The sequence below is a fragment of the Canis lupus genome, chromosome 18 (assembly GCF_003254725.2).
Source record: "Canis lupus dingo isolate Sandy chromosome 18, ASM325472v2, whole genome shotgun sequence".
Taxonomy (NCBI): domain Eukaryota; kingdom Metazoa; phylum Chordata; class Mammalia; order Carnivora; family Canidae; genus Canis; species Canis lupus.
Window position 1 is genome coordinate 33813582 of NC_064260.1, and position 27567 is coordinate 33841148.

Genomic DNA, 27567 nt, shown 5'->3' on the forward strand with positions numbered 1-27567 from the left:
GTGTTGTTTACTTGATTATGATTCATAATTTGGGCTGGCAGGAAAATGGCTTTTTAGACTGTAAAGGAGACATAAATAAGCAATTTACTTTTAGGTCAAATAAAAACTTCCATTTATTGCTAGGGTTTATACGAGGCAGGCACGTTTCTGTATTACTAGCAATTATATAACAGGTCATCATGTAGCTCAGAGGGATGTAGAATAATTAAATTGTTATTGTAAAATGTGCATTTCACTTCAGCATTGTATGGAACGAACGGAAGGCAAGATCATTGCCTTTGGGAAACCTGTAACCTAGAAAGGACACAAATACATAAAACAGATTCCCTTTGGGAGAGAAGGTAATTACCTAGCTTGAAATGTGGCAAAGATGCTGAGCTTGACACTTCGATTTTCCAAGACATGTGTCTCAGGGTATTTTATGACAAGTGGTTAAGAGGACCTTACTTTGAGGATTTAAAGCAGGCCATCTTGGTTAGTGCCTCCTCCTTCCAGACTCTTCAGGCCCCCATGACCTGACTCAGAGCGCCACCTGCTGGCCCTCACCTCTCCGCTGGCTACTTCGAACCGGCCCAGTGAGAGACCAACCTAGCTGGCTGCACTTCTCAATTGTTTCATAAAAATATTGGCGAGCACCAAGAAGTCTGAATGTGTTTAATTACCAAGACATCAGAAATACGCATCTAATACTACAGTTAATTAGCTGTGGTATTCCTTTAAAACTTCCATCACCAAAGTATGTATGTATGCATTTATTTATTTATTTATTCATTCATTCTTCTAGAGAAGAATAATTAAATGACGATTCTTGGTCGATAAGATGCTAAAAGTGGTTGGGAAACTTCAAGGTGGCCTATTTAAAGGAAACCTAATTATATTGCATTAGCGACTCAGGTGGTGGTGACTTGCTGCCAGGGAGGGGATGTTTGTTCTAAACCAACAAAAGGGATGTGGTTCTCAAATTGTGGTCCTGGATCAGCATTATCAGCATCACTCGAAATGAAGTGGTTTATTGAATTTTTTTTTTAAATTCAAACATTAAACTTTAGTAAAAGTTATCAATTAGGGACACCTGGGTGGCTCAGCGGTTAAGTGTCTGCTTCCGGCCCAGGGTGTGATCTCTGGATCCTGGGATCGAGTCCCACATCAGGCTCCCTGCATGGAACCTGTTTCTCCCTCTGCCTGTGTCTCTGCCTCTCTCAGTGTGTCTCTCATGAATAAATAGATAAAAATCTTTAAAAAATGTTATCAATTAAAAATGAAGATTCGGGGGTTCTACCCCAGACAGAATGAACCAGAAACTCCGGCAATGGGGCTCAGCTATCTGTGCTTTAACGTGCCCTAAAGATGATTCTGACTCATGCTCAAGTTTGAGAATAGCTATTCTCAAACATTCCACAGTTAGATCATGTGCTCTTAGGTTGTTAATTGTTAATATTTGACATAAAGGTTAAATCAGTAACTTTTCTACATGTAGACAAGCACTGTCTGTTCATGGCCCCTAAACTGAAAAGTTATGCATAATTTTGTCACTCAGCCAACAACTGTTATCTACCAAGTCAGTTACACTGCAATCCACCATTTTTAACCATATCAACATTAATCACAATAACAACTATAATTATATATATTAGCTATGTAACTATCTTGTAGGCAGTTATCAGGGCAAAATAAAAATTATTCTTGCTTTGGAAATGTAAACTTTATTATTAACCCCCATTGTAATACAACACAAAATTTAAAAATTCAGCCAATAAAGCCATCCTCAATAAAGCAATAATGAATATCTTCCATGTGTCAATGGTACGGGACATCTTGCAGAATTGTGAATGTCCAGGCAGAGTGTGACAAGTCCCCCCAAAGGCCCATGTCTAACCCACAATGGACTTGAGAGGAAAAACACGTAGACAGACTTCATGAGGGACCAGCTCCTGGAGTCTACCTGTGGTCCTTGCCTGAGTGTGTAACCCGTGTGCCCTAGACCCAGAGTCAGAAAAAACAAACACCTGCTCCCTTCCCTGGTCTGTGCCTTAATTCAGCATTTTGCAGGAACATTTTGCTTCCTCTCACCTCATTAATGTCTTATGTCCTGAACCAGCTTCCCTTTATTGCCGTCTCTAATAGAGCCACTGCTACTCAGGGAATATTGGAATCCTACAGAGTTAAAATAGAGCACTGGCTAGGAACTTCATCATCTCAAGACTTGGATTTGAATTACAGGGACATGATTTTATTTACTTAACAAACACATACCACTTACCATGTGCCAGGCACTATTCTAGGTGCTTTACAAGTATTAACTCTTTTAATCCACACAACAGCCCTAGGTGGCAGTTTCTATTTATTATCATCCACATTTTACTGACAGGGAAACTGAAGCATAGATGAGTTTAGTAACTTGCCTACCGTCCTACAGCTAATAAATGACATGAGTAGGTTGCAACTGAGGACCTTTGCCCTCTGCTCTGCTGCCTCTTTCTTAGGCAGAAACTCAAGTTTCTCATCTGCACAATAGGAAAAACTAATACTTTTCTCCCCAGGCTATTTGAAAGCATTTGAGTTCAGTCTAGCTAGAAATGTAACCAAGGCATAACAGTACAAGATTAGCACCCTAATAAAGATATGTAAAAAGTGCTATGGAAACATAGATAAGGAAATAATTAAATCAGACCAGGGGTGGCTAACTGGAGGAAAGAGGAAATCACATTTGAAATGACCCTGGACCAGGATGGAGGTGGCAAGGCAAGAGCAAAGACTCAGAGACCTTGCCTTTGCAGGGCAAGTAGGCAAGTAAGCCCAGAGTTTCCATGGTGGTGGTGTGCTTTGCCTGGGGAGGGGCTGGGGCCCAGGAGGAAATGAGGTTTTCTGCAATTTTGAGACCAAGTGACAAATCAAAATCAAACCAAGGAAACTGGGTGAAGGGGAGGAGGGGGAAGGAGGGAGCAAGATGGGCCTGGAACATCTCATTTTGCCAGAAAGCAAGGAAGTACTAAAAAAGGTGGGGGATGGAGGGAGGGGTGGAGGGCCGAAATAGGAATGTCACAAGAACCAGAAGCCAGCCAGGTTGAAGGTACTATCAATGGCCAAATCTGGGACAATTTGACCAACCAAATAATTAAGGACAGTAATGAGTTACCAACCACTACGGGGGGGTTAAGAACCTGTGCTCTCATACCAATAGTAAGTAAATGGAGAAAAGGGAAGACTTGCTCACAGCATAAACTTGAGTGCCAACTGGTCAATGTGAAGACTGTATGGGAGTCAGAAGAATCATCATTTGCAACCATCATAGTAAGATGATAGAATCAAACAAGAATCATTAATAGTTGCTAGATTTCAACAGAGAAAGAGCAGGGTATTTGAGCGGTCCTAAAGTGCCTTCCCACATATTGCTCATTAGTTGCAAGGGGGAAAACCAGTAATTACACAGTGGAGAAATTGGATAACACCTTGTCCAAGTGATCGATAAGGGGCAGACGGACACTGCGTACCTCCAGGTGTGACACTCTGTAGGGGTGGAAATGTCCCAGATTCAAGAAGGCTAAGGAAGCGTGACAACTAAATCTGATACATGGCCCTTTACTGAATCTAGTCCTGGAGGGGGGAAAATGCTATGAAGGACATCATTGGGCCAGTTGATAAAATCAGAATATGAAAGTATATGTTAGTTCAAAGTATTGCACAAATATTAAATTTATTCAGGTGATAACTATACTGTGGTTATGTAAAAGAATATCCTTATCATTAGGAAATACCATGGAAACATTTAAGAATAAGGGGTAATAATGTATGTAACTTATTCTCAAGTGATTGAGAAATATATATATGTGTGTGTTGGGGAGTAAATAAATGGTAAAGCAAATGAGGTAAAATGTTAACAGGCGAATCTACATAAAAGATATACAAGTGTAATTTTTTTAAGAGATGTTATTTATTTGTTTGAGAGAAAGAGAGTGAGTGAGCACAAGCAGAACAGTGGCAGAGGGAGAGGGAGAAGCAGGCTTCTTGTGGTACAGGGAGCCCAACGCGGGGCTCAATCCCAGGACCCCGGGATCATAGCCTGAGGCAAAGACAGACGTTTAACTGACTGAGCCACCCACGTGTCCCAAGTGTAGTATATTTATTCTTGCAATTTTTCTATAAGTTTGATACTATATACAAATAAAAAAAAAAACCTTTTTTAAAAAATTCAGGATTTAACCTTTGTTTGGAGCTTTCGGTTCAATTAGGAGAATAGGAGAGATAAAGAGAGGTAAAATAGATTTAAAAGTTAGTGATATACTACTATCCATTTGTCACCATTTTAATGTACTTTTGACCTTAGGAATAAAGGTCATTGGGCACCTGGGTGGCTGAGTGGTTGAGCGTCTGCCTTCGGCTTAGGTCATGATCCCAGGGTCCTGGGATCGAGTCCCAGTCAGGCTCCCCACAGGGAGCCTGCTTCTCCCTCTGCCTGTGTCTCTGCCTCTCTCTGTGTGTGTCTTTTGTGAATAAATAAACCAAATCTTAAAAAAGAAAGAAAAAAGAAAAAGAAGAAAGAAAGAAAGAAGAAAGAAAGAAAGAAAGAAAGAAAGAAAGAAGAAAGAAAGAAAGTCTTGTATCTCAAGCAAGCAATGCCAAACACACACACATATAATGTGAATGATGTGTTTAGGAGGATTCACTTAGTGCCAATTTTTAAAGCAGGTTATTTCTCAAACTTCTAAAATGAGCTTACTACAAATTCTGCATTTCCTTTGTAATTAGGATCAAGATTTAATCATCTGGCTCTGAAATGTGTGTATGAAAGGACCAGGAATCTAAGCTATAATATTTTGTACATAGATCTAAGAATTGAGTTAAAAGAAGTTTCAAAGCAGTAAGGTCACTTCCGTTCTCTACCAGTGGCTATGCATTAATTCTCCCATAAAATCATCATTTCTCTGAGTTAATAGAATCTTTGAAGCTAAATCAAGTCAATTTCCATTGTCACATTGTGGAGCTTTTGAACTGCGCTCACTGAATTATCCTATTTGGTGGCTACCTTGAAGATGGCTTTGTGGTGATCCGAAGTAAACCCCGGCAGCAGCTTCTGTGTGCCCTAGCCTTTTCACCCCACCCCATTCATTTAATTACTTAATGGCAGCTCAAAGCAAATGCCCACCACCTTAGATATATAGTAGGCAAAACAGATATCAAGGCAATGGAATGTGATAGAAAGAACACTAAAATAGACATTAAAAATCTGATTTTGCCTCTAATTAAGGGTACTGTCTTTAAGCAGACCTCAGTTTCCCCATTTGCACAATGAGGTACTTATTGTAGATTATCTCTAGGAAATTGGTATTCAAAATGTGATTTACAGACTGTTAAGTATGGATATTGGGATTAAGGGTTTGTAATAGCCAGTCTCCGAAATGCCCCCAGTGATTCTCGCTTATGTCCCCTTTTTCCACATCAAGTAGGGCTAATCTGTCTCACCAGTAGGATGTTGCAGAAATGACAGAGTGTGGCTTCTGAGGTTAGGTCATAAAAGACTTTGTGGCTTCCACCATGCAGTCTCTTGGATCACTTGCTGTGGAGAAAACCAGCTGTGATGCCATGAAGCTGTTCAAACAGCTTCATGGGGAAAGAATACTTTCCTTCATGAAAGTCATGAAAGAATACTTCAAGTTTGGGAACAAGTCAAAGATGCCTACTAGCATAACTTCTATTCAATATTGTACCAGAGCTTCTAACCAATGATGTAAAAGAGAAAAGAAATTGAAAGCATATGAATCAGAAAAGAAGCAAAATTATCTTTTCATAAACAGCATGATTATCTAAGTAGAAAATCTTTTTTTAAAAGATTTTATTTATCTATTCATGAGAGACACAGAGAGAGAGAGAGGCAGAGACACAGGCAGAGGGAGAAGCAGGCTCCCTGTGGGGAGCCCGATGTGGGACTCGATCCCTGGACTCCAGGATCACACCCTGGGCGGAAGGCAGGTATCAAACCGCTGAACCACCAGGGATCCCCTCTATGTAGAAAATCTGAAGGAGTCTCCAGAAAAAAGGAAGAGGAAGAGGAAGGAGAAGGAGAAGAAAAGAAAAAAATTAGAACTAAAAAATTTAGCAAGGTAACAAAATATAAAAATCAACTGTATTTACATATACTAGCAAAGAGCAATCAGAAATTGACAATAATTTTAAATCCCATTTAAAATGGTATAATAATATTAAATACTTAGGGATAGATTTAACAAAACGTCCAAACCTATACTCTGAAAACTGCCAAACATTGCTGAGAATAATTAAGGAAGACCTAAACAGATGAAGAGCAATACCATGTTCATGGACCTGAAGATTTAGTATTGTTAAGAGGTCAGCTCTCCCCAAGTTAGTATATACATTCAACACAATCCCAGTCAAGATCCCAGGAAGCTTTTTAGAGGATAGAAATTCCAAAGTAATTCTAATATTTGCATAAAATGCAAAGGATCTGAATAAAAAACAATTCTGGAAAGAAACAAAACTGGGGACTCACCTACTACCTACTCAAAACAGTGTGATATTGGTCTAAGGATAGAAAATGGAACAAAGTAGATGGTCCAGAAATAGACACACATAGTATGGTAAATTGATTTTTGACAAAATGCCAAGGTCACTCAATAGAGTAATTCAAATGGTGTTGTAATAATTGGAAATCAATATGCAAAAAAGAGAGACAGAAAGAGATGTCTCAATCCTTTATGCAACACAAACTCAAAATGAATCATAAACCTATATGTAACCCATAAAAATATACAACTTATATAAGACAACATAAGAGAAAAATCTTTAAAACTTGGGTGTAGGCAATAATTATGTAAGTGTAATATCAACAGCATACATCATAAAATTTAAAAATTGATAAATTGAACTTTACTGACATTTAAAATTTTTGCTCTTCCAAAGATCCCACTAAGAAAATGAAAAGGCAAGGTACAGACTGGGAGAAAATACTTGCAAAACATGAATCTAATAAAGGACTTGTATTCTGAATATGTAAAGAAGTCTTACGACTCAAAAATAAAGGACAATTCCATGAAAATTGGAAAAATATTTGAAAAGACACTCGCCAAAGAAGATATACAATGGAAGGCGACTCAGCAATAAGTAGTTACTGATATACGCAACGTGAATAAACCTCAAAGGTATTTATTTATTCTTTCAAAAGCTTTGCTTTCAGTGAGAGAACCAAACACACCAATGTATTGATAAACTTTTATCCATTCACTATCCCTTCGTGACTGCCCAATGTACTTCTGTTGCAGAAATAAGATAGGGGTGCCTGGGTGGCTCAGTGCGTTAAGTCTCCAACTCTTGATTTCCAGTCAGGTCATGATCTCTAGGGTCGTGAGATTGAGCCCCCCATCAGGCTCTGTTCTCAGCGTGGATCCTGTTTGGGATTCTCTCTCCCTTTCCCTTTCCACCTCTACCCCCCGCTATGCTCTCTATCTCTCAGTAAATAAAATTATTTTTAAAAAAGAAACAAGATATATTTTAAATTATTTCTTACAATTTCAAAATTGGAACAACACTTCTCACCTACATCCATCACAAGGTTGTTGTGAAAATAAATAATGCATTAGAACAGTTAACCTGTCACATAGTAAATGCTACATAAATGGCTGCAATTATTATTTACATATTCACATTCTGAGAACTAATCATTAGATTAATAGAATGATACACTTGTCAAATTCATCTTAAAGGAGTATGATCTTTGTAGGAAATCTGGAGTGAAGATACCTGGGAACTGCCCATCCTCCTATTAGTAGTAAGTGGTCCAATGAGATCATAGGATCAGGGAACCGGGGACCTGGAGGGAAAGACAAACACTTTCCTTTTCCAAATGGAGAAAAGGAAATCCAGAGAAAGAAACCCACAATGGCAAATCTAAAATCTCGACCAGCAGCTCACAGCCCCTGTCTGGGGTCTGGAGTTTTCCAGAATGCTCTGCCCTGGGTAAAAAGGCTTTTTTAAAAAGTGCTTCAGAAAAGCCAAACACGCTACACACAAGAGGTGGTGTGAGCACTATATTGGGGCAGATAAAGTCGGAACCTGCGTATCAGTTCCCCCAACAGAAATGACAACCGGCACAAGCAAGATGCCTTGTGATTTGGAAGGTAACAGGCCCCAGCTCACCAGATCTCCTGTTATTTCTGACGGAATCCTCCCAGCTATTATACCTTGGAAAGATATTAACGTGTTCAGCCAACAAAGACAAATTCAAAAGAGGCAGCAGCAAGTTCTGCTGTGCGCTGCCCTGCACCGATATTCAAATGCGCTCCTCGGAGCTGTGTCTAATGTCAGCATCATTTTTTTTGAAAGAGACATCCGTTTCAGTCAAGGCTTTTATTTCACTTTCCCCATCCTTCAGTGCCTGGACTAGGGAAAAGGGGGGAGGGAGGGAAAAAAAAGAATTATCGGCTACACGACTTTTTAATTTAATGCCCTTGAGTAAGGGCAACCGCGACGATGCAGGATGGAGATTTCAGGGAGGACGGCCGATAGAGAGCGGTTGTTAGTGCACCATCTTCCATGAATATGGGTTGCAGCAGCTGTCTCGGCCATCATTCTGTCAAGGTAATGCCTTGCTTCCCCATTGTCATTGTATCTCAGAATCAAATTATTTGAATTCCAGACACATCGACAGCACACTGAAGGGCCCCTGCCAATTTTTGCAGCTCGCTTGGAAAACAGCATCATGAAGCATTACTCATTTATACGACTCCCAGGCTCCTGTTGTAAATTCAGCGTGCAGGACTGCCTCCAGGTGCGGCCCTTCAGCTTAGCTGTCTAATCCTGTAACCCTTTACCGCCAACTCCTTCCCATCGAGGTGTGAAAAAAAAAAAAAAAAAAAAGTCCCCCGGGCCAGGTCTTCTACCTCTTTGAGCTTCTGTTGGTGCAGACGGAGTCAAGGCTGCCAGCCTAGAGACAGGCCAGGCCTAGGGGTGCAAGCCCCCAAGCACAACACACTGACCTGTCCCCACAGCTGCCTTTCCAGCGTTTTCATACAAATGAAATCTGGCTAAAGTGAACAACTGTTCCAGAATAGTGAAGCAGCCTGTGGTGCCTCATCTCTTGTTGGAACAGGAGGGAGCCATTAGCAAGGGTGCTTTTTGAAGAACTTTCATTTGTGACCTAGGAAAAAATCTCACAACAGAAATTTAAAAATATATAATTTGTGTAATTCTAAATCTTATATATGTTTCACACATGCCTGCAGATACCTACATGCATATGTAGATATGCATACATATGTACAGGTAGGTGTACACACCCACCTGCGCATACATAGTTAACACGAAGAAAATACATCAAAGTTAATGGTGATTATTTTGGGATTTTTTTTCTTCTTTATCTTTTCCTATAGTTTCTAAAAGAAATAGGCATTGTTTTTCCATTCAGGAAAATAAATGCTGTTTATTGAGAACATTTCATCAAGGGTGTTTTTTAAACAAAAGGACTGTTGCCAAAAAGGTTCACTACACAGTCAGCCCCCAAGCCCTCTGTGTAGAAGAGCTCCCATGAGGGGGGCTCTGGAGGCTGGTCTGGGGTTCTAGTTAAGAAACTGTGTCCTGGGCAGCCCCTGTGGCGCAGCGGTTTAGCGCCGCCTGCAGCCCAGGGTGTGATCCTGGGGACCCTGGGATCAAGTCCCACATCAGGCTCCTTGCATGGAGCCTGCTTCTCCCTCTGCCTGTGTCTCTGCCTCTCTCTCTCTCTCTCTCTCTCAGTGTCTCTCATGAATAAATAAATAAAATCTTTTAAAAAAAAAAAAGAAGAAGAAGCTGTGTCCTGCAGGACCAAAAAGAACCATATTATCCCAGCCCAATTCTCTCCTTTGAACTGACCCATACAGAGAAAGAAGTGAAAGCAGAGGAGAAAGAGGAAGAGAGAGGCAAAGGATGAGTCACTTGCATGGCCTGTGTCTGGAGTATGGTCTGCTGGAAAGGGAATTGAGACACCTGATTTCTGGAGCTGCCCGAGGCCCTGGACGAGCTTTCCATTCCAGGAGTCTATGTCATGTAGGCTCCCAGTTCCTATTTTTCCCATAAGGTCTTGGTGATTGGTCTTTCTGGGTGTCTGGGAGACAGACTCATGGCCAAGAATCCTGTTTTCCTTAGTACCATGGGTATCGTTGTAACCATCCATGTGGGGGCCAGATTATAATTTGATTCCTGTAATTACATAAGACAGGAATCTCATGCTACCAAAACCTTGAGACCAGGCAAATGGGTTTCGCAGGTCATTTGATTTCTTATAAAGGACACTCCCCAAAGCAGGGCCGCCATAAGACCCTATAGCATTTTATACAAGTTTGAAAAAGCTACCCCTTCTTCAAGTTAAAAAACATTATATTAAGGGGCACCTGGCTGACTCAGTCAGTAGAGCATGCGACTCTTGATCTCAGGGTAGTGAGTTAAAGCCCCATGCTGGAGGTAGAGTTCACTTTAAAAAAAAAAAGTTATATTAATTATTTCTCAACAATAACAATTACTAAAGAGAAAGTTAGAGTGGGGAAAAATTAGAGAGGAAGACAAACCATGGGAGACTCCTAACTCTGGGAAACAAAGGGTTGTGGAAGGGGAGGAGGATGGGGGGATGGGCACTAGGAGGGCACTAGGAGGGCACTTGATGGGATGAGCACTGGGTGTTATACTATTCGTTGGCAAATTGAATTTAAATAAAAAAAATTTTTAAAATAAAGAGAAAGTTATTTTATATAAATTACACAAGTAAATGATTCATCTTAAAATAATGGAAAATTCAAATGTTTATAATATCAGAAGCTTAAGTCACTTGGATCTAATAATTTGTCATAAAATAGACATCTTGCCTTGGAAGAAATCATTGTTTTTGACAGTTCCAATGATTACTTTTTTTATAGCTCATATTTTATAGAAATGATCATCAGATTAGTAGTCTTTCTTATAGCAATGTGGGCTTCCTGTTGGCTTTAACATATTTAATTTTGAGATGCCACATTCTTCACTGATATTGGTATTGGCAAAATTAATTGTACCTTGAAAATTTCAGTTATTTGGAAAGGATCCAGTAAATTATTGTCACAAAAACATTGCGATATTTTGGAGGTAGTAGATTTGAAGAAGATAATTTTAGATTGTTAGTTTTTTATACATTGATGAAGAATGTCCAAAGCTCTTTAAAATGCTCATCAGTCAATTTTATTTATAGATTTTCACTGAGCTTTGCTACTTCATACTGACAGTAATTCTCCAAATCATAGGATATATCTAGACCCTTGCTACTCCAAGCACTTGGGATTAGGGCATCACCATGAGCTTGTTAGGAACACAGAATCTAAGGTCCTACACCAGAACTACTGAATCCAAATTTGCATGTTCATAAAATCCCCAAGGGCTCTGTATGCACCTGAAAGTTTGAGAAGTACTGATTTGGGATTCTGGAAAAAAAAACAAAAACATGATATTCTTTCAGGATTATAAGCCTTTCCTTTTCTTTTCTTTTCTTTTTTTTTTTTTTTTAAGCCTTTCTTTTCAGATAATGTTATAGTCACCAATATAGAAAAAGAAAAGAAACAGATTTCGGATCACAGGAAATAATGGCAATAACATTTGAAATGAATCTTCCTCCCCTCTGTGATATTTTTACATTGGAGAAGTTGGGGTCAATGTGAAGAAATTGCAATTTATTAGGTATCAATAATATCTGTATTTATCATAAATTAATTTTTCTTGACCAATTTCCTTAGCTCATTATATGCTTTCAAGGGAATGATATGTATTGACTTTGGGTTCCTGTCTAACTTTGCTTAGTAGTAAGTAGTTTCCTCTTATCCACAGGGAGATATGTTCCAAGACCCTCCCCAGTGGATGCCTGAAACCTTGTACTGAATACTATATACATTAGTATTAATTACTAGTATTAAATGTATTAAATACTATATACATTAGTATTCAGTACTGAATACTATAGTACTGAACTCTATATACATTATGCTTTTTCCTATACATACATCTTATGATAAAGTTTAATTTATTACTTACACACAGTTAAGAGATTAATAACAATAACTAATAATAAAGTAGAACAATTATAACATTATACTATGATAAAAGTTATGTGACTATGGTCCTCTCCCTCTAAATATCTTTCCATACTGGACTCACCCTTCTTGTCATGATGTGAGATGATAAAATGCCTCGTGATGAGATGAAGTGAAGAGAATGACATAGGTGTTGACACAGAGTTGGGCTACTGTTGACCTGGTGATGAGTTGGAAGCATCATTTGCTTCCAGATCACAGTTGACTATGGGTTACTGAAATACAAAAAGGAAAGGTTAAGGAGGGACTACTGTAAGGTTAATCTTATCTTTACTCCAAATTAGTCTTGAGCAATGCATCTTAAAGAGGATATTTTCAAAAGTACACTTTTGACTTATATTTTTAGAATCTGTGTTTTTATTCACATTATCAATATGCACTGCATACTCCCCCTAATTAAGTTTTAGTAGCAAGATGGCATCTACTCAATTTTCCCATCTCATATTCAACAATGATTTTAAATTTTATGTTCCGTAAATGCATATTCAATATACTTCAGCATTTGGTTGACGCAAAAAGAGTAGTTATATAATTTCGTGGATGATATAAAAAATTCAGTGCTGTCAAAATAGATTTTTTGCTGCATCATTTAATACCAAATGTAAAGAAGATGCAAAACAAGAAATATTGAATGCCCTAGAAAATATTGAGGATCTTCTGTAGTGACCCATTGTGTTCATTATGCATACTTATGGCATTGCTGTATCCAATTTCTCTTTGGAATCATGTTTTATAAGTAGTCTTCTGAAAATACACATATGCTTTCTTTTGTCATCTCATTACTCGATAACTCCTTTGTCCAAATATTCGTATATTTACTTTTTGGAAGTCCACAAATATGATCACATTATCTGTTCTACATGGCTTATGCCAAAGGTTGTATCTAAAATAATCAAGTAATATTTGCATTTCATACCTTTTCCAAAAAGTAATTTATTCACTGCACTTACCATAATTTTAATTATTTGGTTTCATGTTTCATGCCCTAAAAATGTGTGACACTATTTGTTAATCAATGTGCCCTTACCTTACTGAATTTTGTACCATTTCTGCCAAAAGAAGACAATTCCTGTCATTGGATTTGTAGCTTCCTGGAGAATCTTCTCCCTTGATGTTGCCCTGCCAAAAGTATGTGCTTCCAGTGTGGTTTCTCATTTGCATGGTTATCTTTGTCTGCATCTCTCTCACCATACTATCTCTCAAATCATATTTCGACTTTGAATCCTTAACACCTTTGTTGAAATGCATTTTACATTCCATTCATTAGTAATATGTGATATACACTGCCAATTCTTGCACACATTTTCATTCCTCAGTTGACCTTTTTCCTCATCTCTGAAGAATTCGCAACACAGAAATCATTGAGCTAGAATCATAAGGAGTTTTCTATCATTAGTTACAACTTGTAAATAATTTCTGAAAACCTCCTACCGGTGCTAATGATAGTTCAATTAGACAAAATGTGGTGAAAACTTGATGAAATTTAATGAAAATAAATGTAAATGAAAAATTAAGTTTCTCATATAAGACAAATTTTAAGCAGATTGTTGTTAATATTCAAATCGTTAAAGTATTCATGTTACATAGCCAGGTACCTGGATAGGCAATATCCTATTGAGTATTTTTTTTTCCCTTCTACTTTTCCTCAAAATTAATTGAGGAAATTGGCATAAATATTGCTTAGCATAAATACTGATGGTAAATTCACATCCAAATCTGGAAAAGTCATTGCCCCCACCCGCATTCATCTTTTTCAAAAATGTATTCAATGATCTAAATTATTGTTTGTCATTTTCTTCTGTTTTCTGATTCTGAAACTAATTTTTAAAACTCCTTCATAGTGTCTGCGCAACAAATCAATAACGAGCATTTTATTTTGGAACTTACATGCATGTAACACACAAAATTTCTAAGTAGCAAGCTGCTAAATACTATCAAGTGTTAATATTCTTACTAACAGAATATCCATAACACCAAGCAACTGCTATTATGTAATCACCAGATGGTTAAATAGTAATTTCTAACTTAGGTGCATATAATTTATTTTGTGGATTATTTGAGCATACATAGTTTGATGGTGATTCATATAGTAATGAAAGGCTTTATAGATTTACACTGGGAACCCAGCAATACCGTTTGAGTACAGCAAATAAACAGCAGATGATGTGATGCAATGTGAAACACTAAATTAGCTGGTGTACTAATAACAATGGGGTTTGTTTTTAAATACTCACCTAGCAGCATATCAATTTAAAAAGCAGTTTCTTGTTTAGAAGCAGAAATATTTTCAAATGACATTAAATCTGTTGTTGGTTTTGATCACTGACTCATTTTTGTTTTGTGCAGGGAAGCAGAACAAAATATATTAATCCTCTTAAAACAAGACACTTACTGCCATCTGCCGGGAAGTTGTAATAAACATACAAGTCACTTATCTTGGTGATAAGCAATATTAATAAACACACAAACATTTTCAGAATAATAAAGACGTCGGATGTGAATGGCGCCCCCCTGGATGAGGAGTGCACGTGTGCTGCCCAACCATCATAGTCCTATGTGGCTCCCCCAATACCTACTCCAACTAGATTTTATTCTCCTTCCTTTCAGGTTCCTGCCAAAGGGAAAAATTTTAATTGTAAAAACATTCTTGGGGCCCAATCTAGTGTTGTTTTTTCATATTGTGGGTTGAAAACACAAGAGGGGGATACAATATGACTTCTACAGAATGGCCCCTCACTCCAGCAAGTCGGACTACGAGTTTGGGATTTTCATTACTAGCCCTGGGACAGAGGGCAGAGCTGTAATTGGTCTCCCTGTGGCTAAAACTGCTGACCCTGCAGGGAGTGGGAAGGGAGGAGGGGCTGAGCCCAGGCAAAACATCAAAGGGAAAAACCTCTTCCTAAAATTAGGGATGAGCCAGCAGGATCCCTAAATAAAAGAACTTTCTGTGGGGGTGAAGGTGGGGAGGGCGCTTTACACGTTTTAGTTATTTCTTCAATGCAAACTCACAAGCATCTTGCTAGAAAAGGGTAAGAGCACCTCTGGCATGCTTTGCATAGAAACAATGGTCATAAATTCATGAATATTTACTATTCTCTGAAGAAGACAAATTGCTAAATGACAGTGTGATAAGAAACCTCTGTTATACAATCCTATGCTCTTAAAGTAAAATATTGAGTGAGTCTATGTTCCTTGCAACTCAAACAGAATTTATTTATTTTTTTCAATTTATTTTTTTAAACAGAAGAATTTAATATTATCAGTAACTAATATAGGGCAGGAAGAAGCCCCAGTACCTGGCTCATAATGAGCATTTATTTGCTGAATGAATAAGAAAAGTTCTACCCCAAAATTACCCAAAATGGGCCAAGTGAACACAGAGCATGCAGAATTGGGGGACATGATGTGAGGAAGGGATTCCAGGAGGAGGCATTAACTGAGTTAGGTCTTGACAAGGAGGCAGAGTGTTAGCAGGTGGAAATAAGAGAAAAGGCATTCCAGGCAGAGAAAAGAGCAGCAGAGGAAAGGCAGGAGCACCAGGAGGGCATCCAGGACAGGAGGGAACATCAGGAGAGCACGGTGACAGTGTCCTGTGAGAAAGCAGTGTCTCAAAGGGACCACTGCATCTGGTGACCTCTGAGGGTGGGCATGAAGGCCAGATTGCAAAGGAAGAGGAAGGGGAGGATTGCGTGGGAGAGGAGGGAAGGGAGGGATTAGAGGAGGAAGTTAATTAAGCTACCCTCCCTCTTCTGTTAAGTTTTTTTTGTACATATATGTGTGTATAAACATTTTTATAAAACACTTCCTGCTGTTATATATACATCAATCATATGTATGTCTATATACAGCAGCAAAGTGTACATAGCATACAGGTCGGCAAAAAGCTGCTTTCCTAACGCTTCATAGCAAAGATGAGTTTTTAGAGCTCCTTTTTTTTTTTTTTTTTAAGAAGTAAAAAGGAGATGATAAAAGGAGAGAAATAAAATGGGAGCTTGAGCGGTAGGGTCAATGGAAAGGGATATTTTAGGCTAAAGGAGCATTATCTTTGCACCAAGGGGAACCAGCTAAGAGGGAGAAATTCAAAATTTAAGAGGAAGAGGGTGCTAATGGACATGAAGGGCGTAGGCTCAAGTTAATGGATGTAGTTGATATTGAAAGTAGAGAAGAGGGCAGCCCTGGTGGCTCAGCGGCCCAGGGCATGATCCTGGAGACCCGGGATCAAGTCCCATGTCGGGCTCCCTGCATGGAGCTTGCTTCTCCCTCTGCCTGTGTCTCTGCCTCTCTCTCTGTGTCTCTCATGAATAAATAAATAAAATCTTTAAAAAAAAAAAAAAAGAAAGTAGAGAAGAAAACTTCACTCTGGGGCAGCAAGACAGAGGCAGAGGATCTGGTTGGGTGTGTGGCCCTGGAGCCAGACAGTCCTGGGTTCCATCTCAGCCACATACATGGACAGTTCAAGGTTACTCTGACTCCTTTTCTAAACTTCAGTCATCAGTATAACAAATATAACAGCATCAAAAATAGCAGTGACCCCAGGTGGAATCTAATATACCTAGGACCTGGGGTGCCTGGGTGGCTCAGCAGTTGAGCGTCTGTCTGCCTTTGGCTCAGGTCATGATCCCAGGGTCCTGGGATCAAATCTTGCATCAGGCCCCCCAAAGGCACCCTGCTTCTCCCCCTGCCTGTGTCTCTGCCTCTCTTTTTGTGTCTCTCATAAATAAATAAATAAGATCTTTAAAAATAAATAAATAATAATAATAATAATAAACCTAGGACCTGATTTCAAATTCGCCTCAGCCAAGCTCTCTAGACTTCTACCCTGACCTTTACCCTGCTCTATTACCTCAGGCCCACTTCAGGTTACCCTCAGAATCTCAGGAAGCATTGTGCCAGCCTCTGGAATCCCAAAAGATATTTTAAAGTCAAGTCAGTCTGATGTTCTAGGGATAGAGGCTGAAATCCTAGCACTTAGTGGGTGGGACCTTGGCCTCTGTGAAGATTACGCTCACTAATGAGTGATGCTGGAGGGAGATGACGGCCACACTCAGCTGGTCCAAAGACAGAACCCCTCATCCACATTGCGATAACCAGAGCAGAACATGGCCAGCCAAACTTCCTTTTTTTTTAAAGATTTTATTTATTTATTCATGAGAGACACACAGAGAAAGGCAGAGACACAGGCAGAAGGAGAAGCAGGCTCCCTGTGGAGAGACTAATGAGGGACTCGATCCCAGGATCTCAGGATCACAACCTGAGCCAAAAGCAGATGCTCAACCATGGAGCCACCCAGGCATTCCACCAAACTTCCTTTCTAAGGCCCACACCAACTTTTTCTTCCAGGGGTCCATGTTTCGCAAAGAGAGAAGATTGGGCTAAGAATGTCTTTGACTTCATCAAATAGTCCCTATTGGCCCCCTGATCTTGCCTGAGAAGCTCTTTCCCTAAAGGAACTGGTGCTCCACGGCTAGGACAGACTCTCAGATGAGGCTGGGCCCATCTGGGGCTCTAACCCACGGGGAGTGAGAGAACACTGGATAGAAAGTGAACATAAATAGTCATCTCTGCAACAGAATCAAAGCCAGCCTCTCTAAGGTGGGAACTGAAGGACAAACCTGTAGGAGGAAGGCCAGACCAGGAGCAGACCCTGGGTGGCCACTGATTTGCCTTTTCTTTGGGCAACCAACCACTTCCTGGTTTTCCTGACGACGTTCTGGCTACACAGGGGCCCTGCTCGGCTTACTACTCTCCTAATTCCTTGTAAGTCATCTGAGACAAGACTGGAAAGTTCAAACAGGACCTTAGCAAATGCTGGAGTAAGATAGCAACTGGAAGCAACATGAGCTATAAATAGAGCCACAAAGTTACAGAGATCACAGACTCTAGAGAGGAGGTGAAACTTGCTTCAAGATCTCTGGAATCTGCGTGAAGTTTCTGCTGCCTCAGTCAAATCCAAAAGTAAGAGGGACTGCCTGGGTGGCTCAGTGGTCGAGTGTCTGCCTTCAGCTCAGGTCATGATCCTGGGGTCCTGGGATCCAGTTCCCGCATTGTCATCCCCGCAGGGAGCCTGCTTCTCCCTCTGCCTCTCATGAATAAATAAATACATACATAAATAAATAAATAAATAAAAGAAGAAGAAGAAGAAGAAGAAGAAGAAGAAGAAGAAGAAGAAGAAGAAGAAGAAGAAGAAGAAGAAAAGAGGAGGGGAGGAGAGGAAGAAGGAGGAGAAGAGGAAGAAGGAAGAAACCCAGCAGAGAAACAGCAGGGTGCCCTGGTTAAGTTACAGACCCCAGAGCCAGATGGCCTGGGGTTCATGTTCCAGCTCTGATGGCTGTGTGACCTTTGGCAAAGATCTAGTCCCTGGCAGCCTCAGTTTCCTCATCTTAAAAACAATGTCCTAGTGCCTCTGCATAGAGTTTTTATGGAGACTAAGTTAATCTGTGTGAAGCACTTAGGACTGTCTGTCTCACTGCAGGTGTTAAGTAAGCATGGAATTTTATTATCCTTATTAGGGACATGGTCTCTGTGACTAAGGGAAGAGAAGAAATGGAGCCCACCGGGTAGACAGGCAAGGCGACAGGAATGAGCCCCAGGAGGTGGTGGCTACCAAGGATGGAGGAATGAGAGAAAAATGAAATCCGGGGTGGGATGAGGATGGGTTAGAGGAGACATTCAGGTAAGTATGGCTGAGATGGGAAACCCGGTAAGAGACCCACACTCCCCAGAGCCTGGCTGTCCTCTAGACTCTCCATCCTTCCCACGGGCTGAGACACCCTGGGGGCTACGGGGCTAATGAGCTGCCCCCGCCTGAGTCCTCCCTTCTGGCTGCTTGGACTCCGGAGTCCCCTGTCCAAACTGCAGGAACCCACTGGCAGGCTCTGCCTTCTTGGGGCCGCCTCATCTGCAGGAGGCAGACGCCCCCGGGTGAGCACACCCCTAGGCTCCCAATGGCCAAGGGACAGCTATTTGCAAGAGGGTGAGGACAGAGCTTAAAGGCCTGGTGGGGGGGGGCGGGGAGGGGCTCCCAGGGGTGGGTGGAGCTGGGGCTGGGGGTGAGGGGTCCCTGAGGATGGGGGGGCCTCAGTGCGGAGAGAATGGGCCTCCCCCTCCCTCTGGGGTCTTCCTGATAACCGTCGCGCTGGTGCTCCTTCCAGGGAAGGAACCACCGGGCCCAGGGGCGCCGCGAAACCGGGCCGGGGTCTTTTGGGCAGAGCTGGGAAGCCCAGGGAAGTGACAGCGGGAAACCAGACTCCAAGCAACCTGATTTCTGGGGCGCAGGTGTCGGCGGGGCGGGGCGTCGGGGCCGGGGGCGGGGGGTTGGGAGGCCCCGCTGCAGCACCCAGCCCGCCCCAGCGCAGGAAGGCCAGCCCCCCATCCCCTCATCCCCCCACCCCTACCCCTGGCGGCCTGGTCTCCGAGCGCGGCCAGCGCCCCCTGCCGGACGTCGCCCGTCCCTTCGTCCCAGCGAAGGGTGCAGGGGAGAGGGGGGCGCAGGGCAGGCTCGATACCCGAGGGGGCCCCGGGAGCGGGGTGGGGCCACCGCACGGTGCCCAGGAGCGGGACTCGAGGCTGGGGAGCAGCTCGTCCTGTCCCCCTCCCCTTGCTGCCCGCGCGGGGTCTCCGGCTGCTTTCCAGGCGCCTGCCCGGGACCTGGAGGGATCCTGGGCGCCGGGGTCCCCCTGGCTGCGGCTCGGGGATGCTCCACCCCAGCGGAGGGCGCGGGATCCTGGGGCCCGGGGTCCCCCTGGCTGCGGCTCGGGGATGCTCCACCCCAGCGGAGGGCGCGGGATCCTGGGGCCCGGGGTCCCCCTGGCTGCGGCTCGGGGATGCTCCACCCCAGCGGAGGGCGCGGGATCCAGCCCCGCCGCGCCGCGGGGACCCCGCGCTCCCAGGTGAACGCACGGAAGGACTAGCTCTGTGCAAGAGGCAGCGTTTGGGCACCGGGCAAACCCCAGCCCTGCCCCAGCCTGACCCCGAGGGCCTAGACACAGGCTCTGGGGGGGCCCTCGGCGCCGCGGGGTGCCCAGGAGCAGGCGCGGGGCGTCCAGCGGGGGGCGCGCTCCCTCCTCGGGCGGCGGGATCGCACCTGCCCCCGCCGCGCTGAGGTCGCCGCTGAAGTCTCCGAGCCCTGGTTTGGTAATGATGATGGAAGAGACAGTTAATAACAGTTATTAATAATAGTATACAGCGGCTCCACGTTGTCGAGCGTTTGTGGTTAGCCAAAGCCCCTACCGAACACGAACACTAATTTTCTCACGGAACCCTTAAAATATCGCTGTGAGATTTAGTCTGGGACTTTGAGAATTTTTTTATTACCCATATAACATTTATATATAATGTAACTTATTAATTATTGTATGACCTGTAATAATATATACATTTGGCTGGCTGGTGCTTCCTAAGGACCGTGGAAACCCCCTGCTTAGAGCTCAGCTTCCCGTTGTGCCACTTGGGAAGGCAGCGAGGTGGAGTGGAAAGAACTTTGGGGCAGAGGGACCCGGCCGGTTAGCCCCTCTGATACTCAGTTTCAACGTCTTTCTTTTTTTTTTTTTTTGTTTTTGTTTTTGTTTTTGTTTTTGTTTTTGTTTTTTTTGTTTTTTTTTTTATTGGTGTTCAATTTACTTACAGAATAACACCCAGTGCCCGTCACCCATTCACTCCCACCCCCCGCCCTCCTCCCCTTCTACCACCCCTAGTTCGTTTCCCAGAGTTAGCAGTCTTTACGTTCTGTCTCCCTTTCTGATATTTCCCACACATTTCTTCCCCCTTCCCTTATTTTCCCTTTCACTATTCAACGTCTTTCAAATATATACAGGTTCTAACTTTACCAAAGTTTTAAGATTGTATTTATTTATTCTTAAGAGACAGAGAGAGAGACAGAGACATAGGCAGAGGGAGAAGGAGCCCGATGCGGGACTCGATCTCAGGACCCCGAGATCATGACCTGAGCCAAAGGCAAATGCTTTCAAATGTGGTGAGTGTGGCTCCAATCTGAATCCGGGAGCTATTTTTTTATTTCCTTCTTAAAAGGCCTGGTCTTGGTGCCAAGGCTACTCTGGTTAAGATCTTCATCCTCGGCACTGGACATGGGTGCAGCCTGTCACCTTGCCCTTCCTGCTTACTAAACACAGGGCTGACCTACATCCCCTTCTTTCATTGCCTCTCCCCCCCTCCCAAATGAAATTATATCAGTCTGGGACCAGACCATTCAGGAGAGAGAAACCGTGCAGTAATCTGAACAGAGGATGTTTAATATAAAGAATCACTAACTCTCACCTGGGTTTGAGTACACATGATTGGCCAGTAAGAACTAAAGGGAAGTCTGAAGGAAAAAGGAAGAGCAGGTTTAAGAAGCAGCCACTACCCCCTGGGGCTGGGATAGACAGTCCCCTCTCATCTCCCTCCTGGCATGACCGTGGCTTACTGGGTGGCAGAGAAATTGCTGGGGTGCTGCAAATCTGCCATCTGGAACTTGCTAGAAATCTGCCCACTGGGGGTGCCAGGGAAAGCTGGCATGGGGAGGTGTCAACAGTACTGTTCTCTGGTGATGTTAGAAACCATCTCAAAAGTATGCGTGAAAGCATCAGGCGAGTGCACTTAGCCCTGAGAATCAAGCGTCACTAGAATGCAGCTTTCTACTAGCATCTTCTTTGGTAAAGTTAGAACCTGTATGTATATTTTTAAGATTGTATTTATTTATTCATAAGAGACAGAGAGAGGCAGAGACATAGGCAGAGGGAGAAGGAGCCCGATGCGGAACTCGATCCCAGGACCCAGAGATCATGACCTGAGCCAAAGGCAGATGCTCAACCCCTGAGCCACCCAGGCGCCCCTCCACATGCGTTTGAATCCAAAGAGTTAGGTAAGACCAGGCCGGCCCGCCAGGGATGGCAAGACTAGCCAGGGGTGCTTCTGGGGAAGCTGGAAGTTAAACTGAGCCTCTTTAGGATTCAGCCCCGTCCCCTCACCTCTCCTAGAGGGAAGCAGGCAGGGTAAGCACTCACAGCCTGTGGAGTCTGTTGTTGACTCCACCAAAGCAGACAAACCAACCTAGCACCCCGTGCTGATGATGTATTTGTGGAGTGAGGTACTGGGCAAAAATGCCAGCCGGGGTGTGTTCGGAGTTCCCACAACACCACACGCGCAGAGGGTGATCGGTTATCACTGCTTCCCCAGTCGTGTTACCTTTCAGCACACAAAGGAGTCCATATGTGTGAGTTGATGAAATAAGAAATGCTGCAGACCCTGAGTTTTTTGGCTCCCCTCGCCCCCGACCAGCACCCCTACATTCACAGGGATGAGAAGCCAGTAGTGCTGATCTCAGAGACTCACCTTAATGTGCTCATCTCCCCGCGGCAGGGGGCTGATCAGGGAAGCACAGGAGGGGCCACTGGCCACCAGGGCTCAGCCCTTCACCTTTGTTTCCTGAGGAGCTGGATCACTGGGTTTCACACCGGGAACTGCGAGTGCCCAGCTTCCACCCTGTGGAGCCCTGGGCCTGCAACAGCATCGGAGAAGTGCTAGGGCAACTTTCCCATTGCAGCTGTTTCAAAATCATTTTCTCTAGAGGCTGAATTATATCAAATAGAGAACACACGAGAAACAATAGCCAGATTTAACCAGTGTTGATATTTTGAGATATTTGCCTCAGAATTCTCTTTCTCTCTCTCAGAAATACAGCACCGCAGCTATGTCTGTTCCTAAGAGCTGTATGTGCTCCTGCGAGGAAACCACTCTAACGGAGTTGGTACCTGACTCCCATGTGTATTGCACTTTTCTATACAGATGTGAGGCCAACAGAAATATGTCATATGGCTTTCTGTGTTTTAATTTCCAAAGGGGCATCATAGCATCATACTGTATGCATCCCCTTCAGAGTCTCTTCTTAATGAACCATGGGCTCCTTTACTTGTCTGGATATCTGTTCCTGAAGCTTTGCAAAGATGAGCGTGAGAGAAGAGTATGGTAAAGGACCAGGTTGGTGACTTACTGCAGGGGAAAATTTTTTTTGTCCTCAAGTGCATTTTTTTAAAGATTTTATTTATTTATTTGAGAGAGAGAGATCACAAGCAGGAGGGAAGGGCAGAGAGAGAAGCAGACTCCCCACTGAGCAGGGAGCCTGATGCGGGACTTGATCCCGGGACCCTGGGATCATGACCTGGGCCAAAGGCAGACACCCAACGGATTGAGCCATCCAGGTGCCCCCTCAAGTGCATTTTGAATGGCAGACGCCTGGGAGTAAGCTCTTATTGTCCATGTCTTTTGTCCACAGTCCAGGTGGATTTTGTGAGATGCCATGCAGCCCAGAACAGCCTAGAAGGGACCAATCTCATCCTTTTATCGAGAAGAAACAGGCCCCGAGAGGAGAAGTCACAAATCAGTCATCCAAAAAAGAGGAACTCTCACCCATTTATTAAGCAATTTAGTAATGCAGGTACCTGGAAAGCTGCAGGGGGTCAAAAGAAGGGCATTCCTATCCTTTTGCACTTACATTCTAGTGGACAGAAATACATAGTAAATTAAAAATATAAATCACTTAATATTCAAAGGGTTAAGTGCTATGGAGAAAAAAGAAAGAAGATCAGATTTAGGGGCTATGGGTCTGTAGGTGGGGAGGAGAACAGGTTGCAGAATTAAACAATATGATTAAGGTGAACTTCATTGACATGATAGGATCTGAGCAAAGGCTAAAGGAAGTGAGGAAGAGAAGAATATTCCAGGTGAAAGGACACCAGAGCAAAGGCCCTAAGGCAGGAATTTGCCGGCAAGTTGTAGGGACAGCAAGGAGGCCACTGTGGCTGGGATGGAATACCTGAGAGATTGAGTGAGGGAGGGAGGGACTAGGTGGGGAGGGGCTGAAATGTCAGTGAGGGACCAGATCGTGTAGGGTCTTGTAAGCCTGATGAAGATTTTGGTTTTTATTCTGAATGAAATAAGGAATCCTTATGGAGTTTACGTGGAGCACTGACTTGGTCTCATTTAGGGTTTAGTATGATCACTTTGGGAGTTTTGTTGAGAAGAGACCATAGTAGGTAGGGTAAAGCATAAGCTAGAGGTATTTGGGAGGCTGATTTAGCACTTTTGGCCAGATGTGAAGTAGCCTGTCCTGAGGATGAGCAAAGGAATGGTATGAAGGGAGTGGGTGCTGAGCCACCCTACCCACTGTTCCCTTTGCCCTGTATGCTCTTCCCTGTATATCTGTTTTCTCATCTCATTCAGGTCTCCACTCAAATAGCACTTGATTAGAGGCCTCCTTTGACCAACCTGTATAAAATATCAATATCATGCCTTTATATGCCCTTCATCCCATCCTTACACTGCTTTTTCTCCATAGCATTTATCACCTTCTGGCATATCTATTTTTTCCCCTTCATTATCTCTCTCCCCTGACCAGAGTGAAAGCTCTATGAGAGTAAAGACTTTGTCTACTTTGTTCACCTGCTGCATTTCCAGTGCTCAGGGTAGTTCTTGACCCATAGTAGCGGCTCAAAAGTAATGTGTTAAGCGATAAAGTGAATGAATGGGTCTCATTTTCTGTACTAGCTATCTACTGCCGCATAACAAATTACCCCCAAATCCAGGGGCTTACGATAACATTTATCATCTCCCACGGTTTCTGAGGCCAAAATCTGAAAGTGGCTTAAAGAGTCATCCTGACCCACAGCCCCTTGAGAGGCTGCAGCCACACAGTCGGTCAGCACTGCCGTCAACTGGAGGCTTGACTGCCCCAGGAGATCTGCTGCTAACACGGATCACTCACAGGATGTGGCTTTTGGCAGAAGGCCTCATATCTGAGTGTTCTTACTTCCCTCAGAGCAAGTTATGGGGGAGAGAGAGAGAGTCCCCAATGGTTTTAATAAGCTCACTTCAAAAGCAATGTACCATCACTTGTACCATATTCTCTGGTCACACGGACCAGCCTTGAGACAGCTGGAAGGAAACTATACAGAGGCATAAACAAGGCAGTGATCAAGGGGCCCATCTTGGGGGCTGAACACAACACTCCTTGTCAAGACCTTTCTCCTCCCAGCTCCAGCTAATCGTAGGCAGTAAACTGGTAACCCAGAGCTATATTCAGGGCACATCACACGAGTGCATGAGCTGATGGAGAGGAGGGGCAGAGGGAGAGGGAGAAGCAGGCTCCCCACTGAGCAGCGAGCCCAACGTGGGGCTCCGTCCCAGGGTCCTGAGATCATGACCTGAGCTGAAGACAGATGTTTATCCAGCTGAGCCACGCAGGTGTCTGAGGACACTTATGTGTTTTTTTAAAAAAGCAAAAACCATTACCATGTTTTAGGTTTTTAAGGGCAACATCTAAAAATAAGGGAGGGGCAAGGGTGCCACACGCTCAAAGGTCTGGTAGTGAAAGGCTGGCGCTGGATGACAGTTGGGCAGTTAGAATGAGGAGGTCGGGGAGAATCTGAGACAGTTGGGAGGTGGCCCTGACCAGGGCAGAGGGATGTGGGAGACAGAGGCGAGTATGAGGAAAAGAAAGATTCCAGAGGCAGGAAGAAAGGATAGAGAACGGTTCTCTGTGCAGAGAGACGGAAATCAGGACAGGATATGATCTGAGAGAGAATTTCATCTGCCTTCGCTGTCCTCGAGGTGGAGAGCGGCACCACGAGGCCAGGGTCCTGCCTCCCGGCGGCTCAGGGCTGGTGAAGGAGGCAGGCACGCTCACAAGAAACCAGCCTGCGAGGCTGAAATGAAAGACATTTGCCCACAAAGCTGCAAAATCAGGTCGCTCGATCTAGGGGGAAGGGGTCTGAAGTAAGTCTGGGGCCTTCAGATCCTGAGATGAAGGCGGGCCTCCAGGAGGGGGTGTCCGGCAAGCCCAGAGGCAGGCTGGGATGGGACTGAGTAGGGGGGATCAATGCACAAAGCTTGGCGAGTACGTGAACCAACTTGGGAAGAGGGAGCGTTGCTCGAGGAGGAAGGAGGAGTCCAAGCCCCAGCCTGGAGCACTTGGAGGGCTGCGGACCGACTGGTGGAGGGGTTTCAAGCAAGGGGCCTGGAGCCCAACAGCTTGGATTTGAACTTGGTTCTGCCCCTGGTTGGCTGTGTCTTCCTGGGTGGCTCTGGCCTCCTCTGCTCCATCCCTTCCATGTGTTGAATGCTGTCCACGGTGAAAGCTCCTGTGCCGATGAAGTGAAATGGGGGCAAGGTAAGGGTTCTTGCCTCGGTAGCAGGTAAGGGTCCTGTGGGTGCTAGGCAGCTCTGAGCGCACTGGAGGCAGAGCAAGAGCTCCGGGTGCACCCCGGTAGTGCCACTCCTGGGGCTCGGGGAGGAGGTCCAGCACGGGGGCAGGACCACCACGGGGAGCATCTGCTGAGCACCCGAGCGCGTGCATCGCATCGATTCTCGTGCAGCAATACTCAAGGAACTGGTACCAGCTCAGGTTTACGGAGGAGGAGGAGGAGGCTGAGGCTCCCAGGCAGGAAGTGAGTGGCACCAGGGCCCGGAGCTAGACCCCTGTGCAGCCGGGCCCTGAAAGCACGTCTGTCCAGCCCTATGGCCCGGGTGCCCCCACCACCTTCTGGAGCCAGGAGTGCGGGAACACTGAGGATGAGGAAGGGGCTGCAGCCTGGCCTCAGGGTCACCGGAGAGTGAAGTGGCGGATGTGGGTCACGCATCTGAGAACTGTGGCCACAGTGCCCAGGGCGACCAGGCGACAGCTCCGGGGCATGAGAGGGTCATGTCGGTTACTTGCAAGCAGGGACATAGGACTGGTTTCCAGGTGAGGAGCCTGTGGGGTGTAACTGGTGGAAGAGAGGCCCTCTAGGGTGTGCAAGGGGCTGAAATCGGGGTCACAGCTGAAGGAGCTTCATTTTGGAAAAAGGAAGAGTTTATTGCTGTACCAGAAGAGTCCAGGATGGTGCTGTGCTCCCTTTGAAGGTGAGGGACAAGCCGAACCCACCTAGAGAGCTGGTGAGCTGGGGTGTGTCTGGTGAACTGCTAGGACACAGCACCCTGCTAGAAACCGCAGCTGGGAGCCAGGGCCCAGGGGGCAGTGGGGAGAGAAAGCCAGCTGGGCCCCTGCTGGGGGTCAGACCACCTGCGCTCTGTCCCTCCACATCCCTATCTGCACAGGCTCCCCACAAAGTGTTAAAATCAACTGGAAGGTCAAGATTTAACACAATGAGGCATTCCCTCTTCACCCTGGAGGTTCACCCTGTCAGGGGAGGCCGACAGGGGGACCCTGCTGTCCTGGGTGAAGGACAGGAGGCTATGCCCCCCACACACACCCAGGGCCACAGTGCTAATGTGAGGTCTCAGGAGCCCAAGGGAGGGCCTGGGGAGGCCACGGCAGGTGAGCCACTGCAGGCAGGGACAGCAGCTTCTGCAAACATCGGAGAGACGGCACATTCTAGAAACCACAGTTCACCTGTGCTGGAGCAGGGACTGTGGGTGTGGGGAGAGGCTTCAGGGACTGGCACCACCTTACACTTTATTTAAAGAGGTCAGTGGAGGGATC

General features: G+C 44.4%; 1 long non-coding RNA gene across 4 annotated transcripts; it reads right to left on the reverse strand.

The window, feature by feature from the left end:
* Positions 1-6971: 6971 nt before the first annotated feature.
* Positions 6972-25473, reverse strand: LOC112663446 (uncharacterized). 4 transcript variants are annotated; one of them, XR_007403584.1, is made up of 3 exons: positions 22425-25473; positions 12160-12310; positions 6972-9160 (listed from the first exon to the last, which is right to left on the reverse strand). It is a non-coding gene; the product is annotated as an uncharacterized LOC112663446 (long non-coding RNA). The 4 variants fall into 4 exon arrangements; XR_007403586.1 differs by lacking the exon at positions 22425-25473 and adding an exon at positions 13123-13471 and having other exon boundaries at positions 6972-9148; XR_007403583.1 differs by lacking the exon at positions 22425-25473 and adding an exon at positions 13123-13471.
* Positions 25474-27567: the final 2094 nt, after the last annotated feature.